Raw genomic sequence first — 13833 nt, 5'->3', positions numbered from 1 at the left:
TATTCCTATATGGAGAAATGTTATGTGTAATTCTCTGTAGTGAACTCTATTCACTATTATAGTATACATTATTATAGTAATTAGAAGAATTATTCACAAGGAGAGGTTGGAGTACTAAATGGTCTAAGATGATAAGGGGGTGGGTGGGAAAGGGGGGGGTGAATAGAAGAGAACACCAAGAGAAACTGGAATGAATAAGAAAAATGGGATATTCTATTATAAACAAAGAGGGCATGGGAAGGGGAGGGGATGAATACTATTATAAGAAGAAGAGGAAGAGAACATTAAGAGGTAATAGTTAAACCTTACTGTCAGTGTAATTAACCCTGAGAGGGAAGAGCAGCTATATCCATTGAGATATAGAACTCTATCTAACCCTACTGAAAAAGTCAGAAGGGATAAACCAAGGGGAGCAGAGGAGTGGGGAGGTCAAAAAAGGGAGGGGAGGAGAAGGGAGAGGGAATTCATTAGGCCTTAAAAATAAAAAGAGGGGAATAACAAGGGAGGGGGTAGAAAGGGTAGTATATCAAGGGAGGGGACAAATCAAATAAAAGGAAATAGCCTAAGAAGAAGGGGTAGAATTAAGACAGGATACCAAAATGTTGGGGAATATACAACTGATAATTATAATGCTGAATGTGAATGGGATGATTGATTATACTAAATTAAAAAGCTTTTGTACAAACAAAAACAATGCAACCAAAATCTGAAGGGAAACAAAAAATTGGGAAAAAAATCTTTATAACAAAAAACTCTGACAGGGGTCTAATTACTCACATATAAAAGGAGTTAAATCAATTGTATAAAAAAATCAAGCCATTCCCCAATAGATAAATGGGCAAGGGACATGAATAGGCAATTTTCAGATAAAGAAATCAAAACTATCAATAAGCAAATGAGAATGTGCTCTAAATCTCTAATAATTAGAGAAATACAAATCAAAATAACTCTGAGGTATCACCTCATACCTAGCAGATTGGCTAACATGACAGGAAGGGAGAGTAATGAATGTTGGAGGGGATGTGGCCAAATTGGGACATTAATGCATTCCTGGTGGAGTTGTGAACTGATCCAACCATTCTGGATGGCAATTTGGAACTATGCTCAAAGGGCTATAAAAGAATGCCTGTTCTTTGATCCAGCCATACCATTGTTGGGTCTGTACCCCAAAGAGATCCTAAATAAAAGACTTGTATGAAAATATTTATAGCTATGATTTTAGTGGTGGCAAAAATCTGGAAAACGGCGGTATGCCCTTCTATTGGAGAATGGCTGAACAAACTGTGGTATATGCTGGTGATGGAATACTATTGTGCTAAAAGGAATAATAAACTGGAGGAATTCCATGTGAACTGGAAAGACCTCTAGGAACTGATGCAGAGTGAAAGGAGCTGAGCCAAAAGAACATTGTATGCAGAGACTAATACACTGTGGTAAAATAGAATGTAATGGACCTCTGAACTAGTAGCAATGCAATGATCCATAACAATTCTGAGGGACTTATGGAAAATAATGTTACTCACATTCAGAGGAAGAACTACAGGAGAGGAAACACAGAAGAAATGCAACTCCTTGAACACATGGGTTGAGGCGGACATGATTGGGGATATAGACCCGAAACTACCACAACAATGCAACTATCAACAATTTGGAAATAAGTCTTGATCAATGACACATGTTAAAACCAGGGGAAATGTGCATCGGCTATGGGGAGGTGGGGATTAGGAGGTCAGGAGGTTGAAGGGGAAAGTAAGAACATGAATCATGTAACCATGATAACTTTTCTAAAAAATAAATTTTTTTTAAAAAAAGCCGAAATAATAAATGTAACCTTTTCAGATCATAATGTAATAAAAATAGTAATCAGCAAGGGCACATGGACAGGCAAACCAAAAACTAATTGGAAATTAAATAATATGATTCTCAAAAATCAGATAAAGAAGAAATCATAGAAACAATTAATAATTTGATTGAAGAGAATGACAATGATGAGACATCCTACAAAAATATGTGGGATGCAGGTAAAGCAGTACTCAGGGGGAAATTTATATCATTGAGTGCATATAATAACAAATTAGAGAAAGCAAAGATGAATGAACTGAGCATGTAAATAAAAAAAACTAGAAAGGGAACAAATTTTAAATCCCCAGCTGAAAGCTAAATTAGATATTATAAAAATCAAAGGAGAAATCAATAAAATTGAAAGTAAAAGAACTATTGAATTAATAAATAAGACTAGAAACTGGTACTTTGAAAAAATTCATAAAATTGACAAAATACTGGTCAATCGAATTAAAAAAGGAAAGAAGAAAACCAAATTACCAGTATCAAAGATGAAAAGGGAGACCTCACCTCTAATGAAGAGGAAATTAAGGCAATCATTAAAAACTATTTTGCCCAATTATATGGCAATAAATTTAGCAATCTAGGTGATATGGATATTTGCATATGCAAATATTTATATATTTGCAAAAATATAAATTGCCTAGATTAACAGCAGAAGAAATAGAATACTTAAGCAATCCCATCTCAGAAAAAGAAATTGAACAAGCCATCAAAGAACTCCCTAAGAAAAAATCCTCAGGTCTAGATGGATTCACAAGTGAATTCTACCAAACCTTCAAAGAACAACTAATTCCAATATTATACAAACTATTTGACATAATAAGCAAAGAAGGAATTCTACCAAACTTCTTCTATGATACAAATAAGGTACTGATCCCAAAGCCAGGTAGGTCAAAAACACAGAAAGAAAACTACAGACCAATCTCCCTAATGAACATAGATGCAAAAATCTTAAATAGAATACTAGCAAAAAGACTCCAGCAAGTGATCATGTGGGTCATTCATTATAATCAGGTGGGATTTTTACCAGGAATGCAAGGATGGTTCAACATTAGGAAAACCATCCACATAATTGACCATATCAACAAGCAAACCAACAAAAACCACATGATTATTTCAATAGATGCTGAAAAAGCTTTTGACAAAATACAAAACCCATTCCTACTGAAAACACTAGAAAGTTTAGGAATAGAAGGGCCTTTTCTAAAAATAATAAATGGTATACATCTAAAACCATCAACAAACATCATCTGCAATGTGAATAAATTAGAAGCATTCCCAATAAGATCAGGAGTGAAACAAGGATGCCCATTGTCACCTCTATTAGTTTACATTGTACTGGAAACACTAGCAGTAGCAATTAGAGAAGAAAAAGAAATTGAAGGTATTAAAATAGGCAAGGAGGAGACCAAGCTATCACTCTTTGCAGATGATATGATGGTCTACTTAAAAAATCCCAGAGATTCAACTAAAAAGTTAGTGGAAATAATCAACAACTTAAACAAAGTTACAGGATACAAAATAAACACACATAAATCATCAGCATTTCTATATATTTCCAACACATCGCAGCAGGAAGAGAAATTCCATTTAAAATCAGCCTAGAGGGGCAGCTGGGTAGCTCAGTGGAGTGAGAGTCAGGCCTAGAGACAGGAGGTCCTAGGTTCAAACCCGGCCTCAGCCACTTCCCAGCTGTGTGACCCTGGGCAAGTCACTTGACCCCCCATTGCCCACCCTTACCAATCTTCCACCTATGGGACAATACACCGAAGTACAAGGGTTTAAAAAAAATCAGCCTAGACAATATAAAATTCTTAGGAATCTATCTGCCAAGACAAACACAGGAATTATACGCATACAACTGCCAAACCCTTTCCACCCAATTAAAACTAGATCTAAACAACTGGAAAAACATTGATTGTTCATGGGTAGGATGAGCTATCATAATAAAAATGACCATCCTACCCAAATTAATTTACCCATTTAGTGCTATACTTATCAAACTACCAAAAAACTTTTTTACTGAATTAGGAAAAACTATAACAATGTTCATTTGGAAGAACAAAAGACCAAGAATATAAAGGGAAATGATGAAAAAAATATGAAGGAAGATGGTCTAACAGTACCAGATCTCAAACTGTACTACAAAGCAGTAGTCATCAAAACAATAGGGTACTGGTGAAGAGACAGAAAGGAGGATCAGTGGAATAGACTAGGGGTAAGAGATCTCAGGAAGACAGTTTTCGATAAACCTAAAGAACCCAGCTTTTGGGACAAAAGCCTGCTATTTGACAAAAACTGCTGGGAAAATTGGAACACAATACGGGAGAGATTGGGCCTAGATCAACATCTCACCCACTATACCAAGATAAACTCAGAATGGGTGAATGACCTGAATATAAAGAAGGAAACTATAGGTAAATTGGGTGAGCACAGAATAGTATACTTGTCAGACCTATGAGAAGGGAAAGATTTTAAAACCAAGCAAGAGTTAGAAAAAAATCACAAAATGTAAAATAAACCATTTTGACTACATTAAACTAAAAAGGTTTTGTACAGACAAAACCAATGCCACCAAAATTGGAAGGAAAAAAACAATTTGGGAAAAAATCTTTATAACAAAAAACTCAGATAAAGGTCTAATCACTCAAATATACAAGGAGCTAAATCAATTCTACAAAAAAATCAAACCATCTCCCAATTGATAAATGGGCAAGGGACATGAATAGGCAATTCTCAGATAAGGAAATCAAAACTATCAATAAGCATATGAGAAGGGGCAGTTGTCAAGCCAGGCCTAGAGATGGGAGGTCCTAGGTTCAAATCCGGCCTCAGACACTTCCCAGCTGTGTGACCCTGGGCAAGTCACTTGACCCCCATTGCCTACCCTTACCAATCTTCCACCTATAAATCAATACACAGAAGTTAAGGGTTTAAAATTAAAAAAAAAAAGTTCAAAAAATAAGCACATGAGAAGGTGTTCTAAATCTCTAATAATTAGAGAAATGCAAATCAAAACAACTCTGAGGTATCACCTCACACCAAGCAGATTGGCTAAAATGACAGGAAAGGAGAGTAATGAATGTTGGAGGGGATGTGGCAAAATTGGGACATTAATGCATTGCTGGTGGAGTTATGAACTGACCCAACCATTCTAGATGGCAATTTGGAACTATGCACAAAGGGCTTTAAAAGACTATCTGCCTTTTGATCCAGCTATAGCACTGCTTGGATTATGACCCAAAGAAATAATAAGGAAAAAGACTTGTACAAAAATATTTATAGCCTCACTCTTTGTGGTGGCAAAAAATTGGAAAATAAGAGAATGTCCTTCGATTGGGGAATGTCTGAAAAAATTGTGTATCTGTTGGTGATGGAATACTATTGTGCCCAAAGGAATAATGAACTGAAAGAATTCCATGTGTACTGTAATTGTACTGGTGGATTCTGAAATTAGAGAGCCCAATAATTAAATTCCCAGGTAAATCACTCCAGGGATCCCCACAAATATGAAGGGACCAATATTTATCCTGAAAATACATGTGAACATGTAGCATTTGTAAATGGGGCTTCACATTTTCAAATTAATTAAAAGCTTCCACTTTTAGTTAATGTCACATCTCCAAAGTTAGGCCTCTACATTTCCTTCAGGATGCTAGGTATATTTCTGAGGAGTTGAAGATTACTTTCTAATGCTGTCAACTTGAACCCTCATTCTGATGTTTTCTTACCAATATTTGTAGTTGATATAAATGAATCACAGATTTATTTAGCTCTTAGGAAGGGGTAATTTATTATAGTGGCATAGTTGATGCCACTGATACAAATATTCCTCCCAAATTCTGCAATATATATTCTCTCTTACTAGACTGCATATAAAATATAATTTTCAATTCTGGGAACTATCTTTGAAGAAAGGCAAGATGATCAGAGTGGTGAGAAAATAAAAAGCTAAGTCAAAAGAGGATCAATTGAAGGCAATTTATATAGAGGGTAGGAGAGTTTATATAGGTATGACATGGCTTGCAAGCTCAGTATCTATCAATATTATGATATGGTATTCAAAAAATGTGATCTTGGGATATATAAGATGGTATGTTTTCCAGGAATAAGGAAATGATAGCCCTGCTATTGTATGCCCTGATTAGACCGCATCTGGAATTCTAGGCAATATATTTTGAAAAGGATATTGATAAACCATAGAGTGTCTAGAAGAGGCAACCAGTGTGGCTAAGAGTTAGTTAGTTCATGCCATTTGAGGTTTAGTTGAGGAAATTGAGAACATTTAGCTTGGAGAACAGAAGAACTTTAATAAAAACTGTTCTCAAATATTTGGAGGTTATCTCAAGGAAAAGGAATTAGATTTTTTTTTCTATGCTTTTTTTCTACAGGGCAAAAATAAAGACAATGAGTGAAGATTACAAGAAGCAGATTCAAGCTTCTCAGAATCAGAGTTTCAGAACTGAAAGAAACTTCCATAGCCATTTAATCCAGGTCATTTCATCGCCTAAAAATCCTCATTACAGATTTCCCAACAAGTGATGCTAATTTATCTCCATGAGTCAATACCTTCAAATTCACATTGCTTATTGTCCTAGCATGGAACATGTTAGTCAATAAACATTTATTAAGTACCTACTAAGTGCTAAGGGCTGAAGATGGAAAAAAACCCCTCTCACCCTGAAGGAGCTTACTATTGTAAGCTTCCCAAAAGGAAGCTAAAAAATAGTGATGGAGAGAATGGGGGTTGGAGTCGGGGAGGAAAGGCAGATAGTGTAGGGGCATTGAAAAGAAGTACGAAAGAGTACAGTTGGGTGTAAAATGAAGAAATGGTTGTTCCAGACCCCTTCTTTAAATGTTTATGGACATGTGTGGTCATGAGGCTTTTAAATAACAACATAGTACAAAATAAAGCATATTTAGTTTCATTCTCTCTTGGATTGTGTTTCCTGTGAGAATCTGAATATTTATCTCAATAGCAATTCTTCCTTCTTTGTAGTTCCCTCTTGGATATCTAACTTCATAGAAATACTTAGGCAATTTTCTTCCTATACCCTCTTAGGTTAAAAAAAAACAAACAGATTTGTAAGACAACTTTTGTTGCTTTCTGCTCCTGACCAGGAGCCTACCATATTTTAAGTTGTGGTCCAGAAAACCAAATTTCATTTTTAGACAGTACTTTTTTAATTGGCTATTCACCTCTCACATTAGTTTTTTTCTTTAAAAACCCTTACTTTCCGTCTTGGAATGAATACAGTGTATTGGCTCCAAGACAGAAGAGTGGTAAGGGTAAGCAATGGGGGTCAAGTGACTTGCCCAGGGTCACACAGCTGGGAAGTGTCTGAGGCCAGATTTGAAACCTAGGACCTCCCGTCTCTAGGCCTGGCTCTCCATCCACTGAGCTACCCAGCTGCCCCCTAAAAAAAAAAGGAAAGGGACCTATTTGTAAAGAAATGTTTATAGTACCTTATTCTGGGATGGGAATGAATTGGAAACTGAGGGGATCCTCAGTTTCTTCAACTGGGAAATGGCTAACAAGTTGTGGTTTATGATTGTAATGGAATACTTCTGTAGTATACAAAATTGACAAGCAGGAGGATATCAGAAAAACCTGCAAAGAATTGTGTGAATTGATGCAGAGTGAAGAGAGCAGAACCAGGAGAACACTGTACACAGTAACAGCAAAGTTGTATGATGAACCATGAATAACTTAACTGTTCTTAGAATTACAATGATCCAAGACAATTCCAAAGGATTTCTGATGAAAAAATGCCATCATCTGCCTCCTAAGAAAGAATTGGTGGAGTCCGAATATAGGCTGAAGCATATTATCTTTTACTTTCTTTTTTTCATTTTTTTTTAGTATTCTTCCATAACATTACTAATATGGAAAGATGTTTTGCATGATTGTACATGTATAATCTATATTACATTGCTTACCTACTTAGGGAGGTTTAGAAGCAGGGAAGGAGAAAATTTGGAGCTCAAATTAAAAGAACATTAAAATTGTTTTTACATGTAATTGGGGAAAAATAAAATGACAACCTTTTTGAAATGCAAATAAATAATATAATGAAAAAATTTGATTTGTTATTTAAATGGTAATTGTAAAGATGAAAAGTACAAACTTTAATGAAGTTCTGATTTGTCTATCAGCTATTAATATTATCCAGGTTATATTTTGTGCCTTAGTAAATCTGTGACAACATTAATATTTTCCTTTCACTGTCACGTATCAAATCTAATAAATGCCTATCTGTCCTTCCCCAACACATGAAGGGGATTCTGGGTTTTTTGAATGATATGCCAGAAGAGTGCTGGAAAGACTTTAAGTACAATATTAGCAACAGATTTTATATGCTTTTTGATAACCATAGAGAAGCTTACACCTATAGATGAGCTGCATAATAATGAATTCTTTTGCCTATGGTAATCCAGTAAAATATATTGTGTATTAAAAATAAAATATCAATATCACAAATTGACAGAATTTCTAGAGATCTCAGATATTCTTCAAATGATCAATAATAAAAGTATCTTTTATAATTAATTTTAATTTACCAAATAGATTTTTTTAAATTTTAAACCCTTAACTTCTGTGCATTGACTCATAGGTGGAAGAGTAGTAAGGGTAGGCAATGGGGGTCAAGTGACTTGCCCAGGGTCACACAGCTGGGAAGTGTCTGAGGCCGGATTTGAACCTAGGACCTCCCGTCTCTAGGCCTGGCTCTCAATCCACTGAGCTACCCAGCTGCCCTAGATTTTTTTTTAAAACCCTTACCTTCCACCTTAGAATCAATACTGTGTATTGGTTCCAAGGCAGAAGAGTGGTAAGAGCTAGACAATGAGTGTTAATGACTTGCCCAGAATCACATAACTGGGAAGTGTCTGAAGCCAGATTTGAACTGTGGACTTTCTGTCTCTAGGCCTGGCTCTCTATCCAATGAGCTACCCAGCTGCCCCCCCAAATAGATTTTCTGAACTTGCCCCCTGATTGGCAGGACCAGAAGTGATAAATTCAGTATATGTGACAAAATATATCTTAAGATACGTTCTGCTTCATTTTATATGTCAAAGAAGAAATTTTCTTCTGTCATGAAAACTAAAACACAATAATTCCTTGATGGTGATTAGGTGGAATAATTTTAGAAAATCATAATTTGTAGAAAACAAGGTTACATTTCTGTTTCTGATATATTCATTCACTTACTAATTTACCCAACACTAAGCACTATTAAAATGCCTCAATTGCTCAGTGATTAAAACTATCAAGGAACAGAAAGAGGAAATGATTAGGAATCTCATATTTTATCAATTTGTTAAAATTTACCTATATTCTTTTATATAATGTTTAGGACATTATTTCAAGTTTTTGTGGAATACTAGTAATGAAAGTTCATTTATTTATTTATTTTTGCATTTAAACAATGCAGTACTGTTTAATTCTATAAAGTAAAAAAAATCAAAAGTAAAGAATTTTATTCTGTTATAGCACCTATTCATTATTTCCTTGAGATAGACTCATTCTTAAAGAGAAAACAAAACAAAACAACAGTCAGTCTCTTGATTATTCTTTAGTTTCTTCATCTCCATTAGTCAAAAAACAATCCTACCTTGTTGTAGAATTTCAAAACTCCTCTGTAGAGATAGGCTCTCACACTGTTAGGAAAAATTCTGATTGCTTCGTTGCAGTTCAAAATTGCTTTTGAGTATCTCCCTTTCAATCCATAGAAAGCTGCACGACTAATATATGCCTTTGTAGAAAAGGAAAGATACAATGCTGTGATAATGCTGAATCTTAAAAAAATTGTGATTCTATATGTTAGGGCTCAGAGGTGTGCAGCACCTCTTCAGGCAACAAGGTCCCACAAAACTCCCTAAAAGGGCCCAAACCAGATTAAAAGGTAATTAGAAGTGGGGCAGCTAGATGGATCAGTGGATAGAGAGTCAGGCTTGGAGATAGGAGGTTCTGGCTTCAAATACGACTTCAGACACTTCCTAGGCAAGTCACTTAACCTCAACTGTCTAGCCTTTACCAAGCTATTTCTTGGAACTGATTTTTAGAATCAATTCTATGACAGAAGGTAAGGGTTATTTTTTTTAAAAGATAATTGGAAAAAAGAGTCAGGTAAGAAGAAATAAGAAGTTATGTTGAGTATGTACCCCTACTGAGGGGTAATGAATGAAGCTTCTACTTATCAGTCTGATAATAGAGAAGTTCACAGTCCTCCTACGACAAGTATTTAGGACCTCATAGAGAGCTTTTGAAGTACCAAAAGATTTCTGATTATTCACAAGGATAAAAATATATATTTCCCTAAAGTAGTTGAAATAATTGCTCAGGATTATAAAAGCTTAGATAAGAAACAGGAGCCTTTCCAGCCAGTATTTTCATCACCTTTGTCCAGAAGAGACAAGGGCTCCAGAAGGAAAAGAACAGTTTTTTGTTAATGTTTTAACCATTCCCAATAGCTAAATTCTTTTTTTCTTAGCTAAATTTCTTGAGAATATCCACAATCAATGCCTCTGGTTCTTTTCTCATTGTCTTCTAAACTCTTTTCAATCTCATGTTAGCCCTCAACATTCTGAAACTTCTCTCTCCACAGTTAATGGTGATCTCTTTTTTTGAAACTTAATGCCCTTTCCTCAGTCCTCATTTTTCTTTTGATTTTGTTACCTTTGCATAGTCAAAGTTCCTCTTCTGGATACTATCCCTTCTCTAGATTTTCACTGCACTGTCATCCCCTGGTTCTCTTTCCATGTGTAAGCCTCATCAGTCTCTCATCGGACCCCTACATCTTAGTGTCCTTTGCTGGATCCTCCTTCAGGTCATATCTACTAATGATAAGTTTTCCCCAAGGTTTTGTCAGGGTCTTCTTCTCTTCCTCTAAACGATCTCCCTTGGTAATCTCATCATAAGTTCCATGATAATCTCTGTGCAGATGATTCTCAGACCTATAGATCTTGCCCTACCCTCCTTTTGAGCTCCATTCTCATTTTTCCAGTTGCTTTTCGGATAGCTTGAACTGGATAGGCATGTCAAACTCAATATATCCCAAATGAAAATCTATTATCTTTTCCCAAAATTCTTTCCTTTTCTTATCTTCCTTATTACTGTAAAGGCCACCATCATTTTCCTAGTCATCTAAGTTTCCAACCTTGACATCATCTTCAATTCCTCACTCTCACACCACTACATCTTCAAATCTGTTACCAAGTCCTGTTATTTCTATCTTCACAATCCTACCTTTCCAATCTTCTTTACATCTCTCAGGTAAGCCTCCTTCTCTTTATTCACATAGCCATCATTCTAGTGCAGGTCCTCATTATCCCTCAGAGGTACTGCTTCTGGTTAATTGCTCTGCCTCATAACTCTCTCCATTCCTGTTCCTCCTTCACTCAGTTGCCAAAGCAATTTCCCTAAATTTATCACAGATTTAACTATGTCTATATCACCACTTCTCTCCTCCACTCAAACTCCATTGGTTTCCTATTATATTCAGTATCAAATATAAATTCTTTATTTGTCATTTATCATCCTTCCCAATCTGGCCTCTTCTCATCTTTCCAATCTTCTTACACTTTACTCACCTACAGGTACTATACAATCCAGTGGCATTGACCTTCATATTTTATTTTGCACACAATATTCCATATCCCTACTTAATACCTTTTCAATAACTTGTCCTTCATGCCTCAAATACTCTGTGCCCCTCTTAGCTTCCTTAAAAAACTCAGCTCAAATCCTAATTTCAGAAGGATACCCTTCTAGGTCCATCTCCTTCACTCTCCTCAATGTTATTGTTACCCCTATTGTTATTTCCTCCCTTCTGAAATAGTTATACTCTTTATATCTTGTATGTACAATTTCTTGCATGTTGTTTCTTCCATTAAAATGTGAGCTCTTTAAGGGCAGGAACTATGTTTTTACCTTTCTTTGAAACTAGCACTTAGCACTAGTGTTTAGAATATAATAAATGCCCATTCAATGCTTGTTGATGGATTAAAATGATGTTTTAATTTTGGAACTACAGATGAAAACGTGGGAATTATGGGCTCTTGGCCAGGGATATATTGATTCTAGCAAGGACTAGTAAATGATTTGTTTGGAGTCTTACAAATCTAGTTAAGAAAAAAGTTGCAAACTGAAAAGGAAGATAGAAGAACAAACTACCAAGATAGATACTATAAAGAGTAATTGCTATGTAGGATGAAGAATAATTGTAGAATTGACTGAAAATCCTCAGGAAATAAAAATTGAAAAGAACATTATCAATAGGAAGCCATGACCTCAGAATCTATGTATAAGGGTCTAAGAAAGATAATTCTAAAACAAAGAGATAAATTTGACCTCACAAGTATGGTTGAGACCTTGGGGGTCAAATTATTTTTATTATTATTGTTGATATTTTTTGACTTGTGGTCAAATTATGGCTCTGGAATGGTATGCCATTTTCAAAAGAAAAAGGATAGATAATGTTTGAGTGAAGTATCATCTTATGATGAGGAAATTAAGGAAATGGAGTAGAATTATGATATGGGTGAATCTGGGTAAAGGGCCATAGAGGCAAAACCAAAAGTGATATTGAATATAAGGGGAAATAGAGGAAATGTTTTGAAAGCAAATCACAAACTGACTAGGAAATATAATGTAGTTATGATAAAGAACTTAAAATAATTATTAATATAAATATTATTAATATAAAAACTAGATTAAACTGAACTAATGTTTAAAATATCAATTGATACTGTACCCTTTTGTTGCATACATTGTAGGAAATGTCCTGAGGAAAGAATGAAAGTATTTCAACAAAGGGGAGCTAACAGTGATGTCCTCACTTGTTCATTTGTGCTTAAAATATTTTAATACATTTTATATGTGCCTAGTTAAGTGGGTTTACATATTGTTTTATCTAATTTTAATGAAGTAAACTCACAAAATAGAGAAGTGGCTTAAAAAGATTCCTGTAAACTACTGAAGACAGTATAACCCTAGAATTTCCCCCTTTTTTCTACTTCAGGCCTTCAAAACCTTTCTCCTGTGCCAGGAGCTTTTTCAATTGGTCTCCACTCCTCAAATCTTTACCTACTCAAATCCTCTGGGCATTTAGGTGCCAAGGTGATTTTTCTAACATATAGGTGAACATCAGATGTTTTCTTAGTTCCAGGGGCTCCTTATTATCTCCAAGACCCAATGATAAAGTCCAGTGTTTGATATGTTTGTTACTTAAAACTCTTCATGACCCAATCCTTTCCTACCTTTCCAGTTTTCTTCCACACACTCTAAGATCCAGCAAGACACTTTAGCCCTGAACTCGTTAATCTTCATTATCTGGCTTTCAGGCTACCTAAGAAAGCCTCTTGGCTTACTCAAATCTCTGCTAAAATCCTATCTTAATAAGGAGTCTTCCCTGTTTCTCTTTAATTTTAGTGCTTTTCCTTTGAGATGTCTATAATTTTTTACCTATGTATCTGTCTGTCTGTCTAGCTATCCAATCATTATATATCTTGTTTTTACATAATTGTTTATCCCTGTTGGATTGAAAGCTCCTTGAGGATAGGGACAGTTTTTTCTTTCTTTGTATCATTAATGGTAAGCAGAATGACTGGCATACAGTGGGCATGAAACAAATGCCTCTTAACTTGCCTTAATAGCTTGTCCTATTTTGTTTCCCCATTTCCCATGATCTCATAATTTTAGTTATTAATTCAGTTGTCTTATTGCTCTCCCTTTTGTTAAATCTCTTTGATTTCCAAAATTTATATTTGGATCAAGAGATTGATCACCCAGGGTTACACAGTTAGTAAATGTATGAGTGTTTTGAACCCAGGTCTCCTAAGCTGGTGCCCTATCTACTCTACCTCTACTTTGGGGATAAATGACTATTGCATTTCTTATAATGTGTTATAAAGTAGGAGAAGAAAGCTGAGCATGATCTGGTATATATATCAGATCATCATATATATATATATATATATATATATATA

This window comes from Gracilinanus agilis, chromosome 2, assembly GCF_016433145.1.
Source record: "Gracilinanus agilis isolate LMUSP501 chromosome 2, AgileGrace, whole genome shotgun sequence".
Taxonomy (NCBI): Eukaryota; Metazoa; Chordata; class Mammalia; order Didelphimorphia; family Didelphidae; genus Gracilinanus; species Gracilinanus agilis.
This window is presented reverse-complemented; position numbering follows the sequence as displayed.